The sequence below is a fragment of the Primulina huaijiensis genome, chromosome 9 (assembly GCF_012295235.1).
Source record: "Primulina huaijiensis isolate GDHJ02 chromosome 9, ASM1229523v2, whole genome shotgun sequence".
NCBI lineage: Eukaryota > Viridiplantae > Streptophyta > Magnoliopsida > Lamiales > Gesneriaceae > Primulina > Primulina huaijiensis.
The window spans coordinates 18,052,556-18,055,199 of NC_133314.1; positions in this window are offsets into that span (position 1 = coordinate 18,052,556).

The window sequence follows — 2,644 nt, forward strand, 5'->3', positions numbered from 1 at the left end:
ATTCAAGGTCATGAATTGGGTAGCGAGATTCATGCGGTTTCAGCTGTCTCGAGGCATAAGAAATCACATGCACTTGATGCAGCAACACACAACCCAAACCTCTGTGAGAAGCAGCACAATACACGACAAAATCGCCAGTACCTGAGGGGATAGTTAGGATCGGGGCACTGGTCAATCGTTTCTTCAATTCCAGAAAACTGGACTCACAGACTTCTGACCAAATGAACGGAGCATTTTTCTGTGTTAACTGAGTAATAGGTTTAGCAATACTCGAGAAATCCTTAATAAATCGACGGTAATATCCTGCCAAACCCATAAAACTGCGCAGCTCTGGCACAGATGTCGGTCTAGGCCAACTGATCACGGCCTCAACCTTGCTAGGATCCACAGAAATCCCATCTCCAGATATAATGTGACCCAGAAATACTACCTGTCTCAACCAAAACTCACATTTCGACAGTTTAGCATATAATTTCTCAGCTCTCAGAATTTTCAACACAGTTCTCAAATGTTCTGCATGTTCAATCATATTCTTTGAATAAATCAAAATATCATCAATGAATATGATAACAAAATCATCCAAATACCTTTGAAACACACGGTTCATTAATCCCATAAAAACAGCTGGGGCATTCGTAAGACCGAAAGGCATGACAATAAACTCGTAATGTCCATACCTGGTTCTGAATGCTGTTTTTGAGATATCGGAATCCCTGACTCTCAGCTGATGGTATCCAGATCTCAAATCAATCTTGGAATATACAGAAGAACCCTGCAACTGATCAAATAAATCATCAATACGAGGCAAAGGATATTTATTCTTTACCGTAGCCTTGTTCAGTTGTCGATAGTCAATGCAAAGTCTCATAGAACCGTCTTTCTTCCTCACAAATAATACTGGAGCACCCTAAGGAGATACACTCGGTCTGATGTAACCCTTGGCCAATAAGTCCTCCAACTGTTCTTTCAACTCTTTCAACTCAATCGGTGCCATTCTGTACGGAGCTCTGGAAATCGGAACTGTACCTGGCATCAACTCAATGCTGAAGTCTATCTCTCGAATCGGAGGCAATCCCGGAATCTCATCTGGAAAGACGTCAGCAAACTCACACACCACTGGCAAATCCGTCAATGATGGGCTCAATTTCAGTAAATCAACTGAATAGACAAGGAACCCCTCTTCTCCTTTCTGCAATAATCGAGTCATAGATAATACGGATATCAAAGGAATTCTAGCTCTAGAACCCTTACCGTAAAATTTCCACTATGCAGCCATGTCAGGTCTGAATCTCACAATCTTGTGGAAACAATCAACTGTAGCTCTGTAGTTGGTCAGCATATCAATACCGATAATACAGTCAAAATCAGACAACCCAAGTACAATACAGTCTAGCTCAATCTCATGTCCGTCATACTGTAGCACACAAGATCTAACCGAAGTCACGGATATCAAACATTACCCCAAAGGAGAAGAAACAGATACTACAGTAGATAGGGACTCAACAGGCAATGCATGCATCAATGCAAATCTCTCAGAAATAAATGTATGTGATGCACCAGTATCAATCAATACATATGCAGGATAACCAGAAATAAAACAGTTACCTGCAACAACGTCATCAGGTGCGTCCTGTGCCTGCTCCTCAGTCAAAGCGAACACCCTGGCCTACTGTATATGAGGCTGGCTCATTGTCTGGCTTCCTCCTGGCCTCTGTTGTGACTGGGTCGATGGCGCTGGCTGGAAAGAATGAACAGCTGTGGGTCGTCTCCCTGTCTGAGCCACTGATCCAGATGATTCTGCTCCCTGGGATCCCTGAGAATCTCTCTGGGGACATACTCTAGCAAAATGTCCCTGCTGTCCGCAAATACGGCAACTGCCAAACACTCCTCGGCACCGCTCTGTGGAATGTCTCCCTCCACACGTGCTGCAATAAGGTCCTGTATAACTTTGGCTCTGACCAGTCTGTCTCGAGCCACTGGAACTGGAAGAACTGCTGCCAGACTTCTTAAACTGTCTTCCTCTAGCTTTCAAATAGTCCTTCTTTCCATCACTGCTGCTACCACTCTCAAATCTGGGAGGGGGTTGCTGTGGTCTCGGTGCTGGGGCAACATATGAAGCTCCTCTCTGTCTCATCAGACCAGCTTCTGCTCCCTTTGCTCTGTTCAGGGCGTCAGCAAAGTTGTTTGGTCGTCCAGTGTTCACCAATGTAAATATCTCCGGATTCAAGCCATTGATGAACTGATCAGCCACCGCTTCTTCATTCTCGGCCACATGTGGAGCAAATCTCAGTAGTGTAGAGAATTTAGACACATATTCCTCGATGTTCAACTGCCCTTTTCTGAGATTCGCAAACTCAGCACCTTTATCCTTTCTGTATGACACAGGGAAGAATCTCTGATAGAATTCGGTTTTGAAGACATTCCAGGTAATAGGCGTACCTCGTTGCTCCAAGGCCCTCTTGGTCGTAATCCACCAGTTCTTGGCAACATCATGCAACTGGTGTCCTATCAGTTTCACTCTCCGCTCATCAGTGTAGTCCAAAGAGTCAAACAGCATCTCAATGTCATCTAACCAACTCTCGCAATCAACTGAAGTCTCAGTACCCTTCAGAGTCGGTGGATGGAACGACTGAAATCTCTTCAG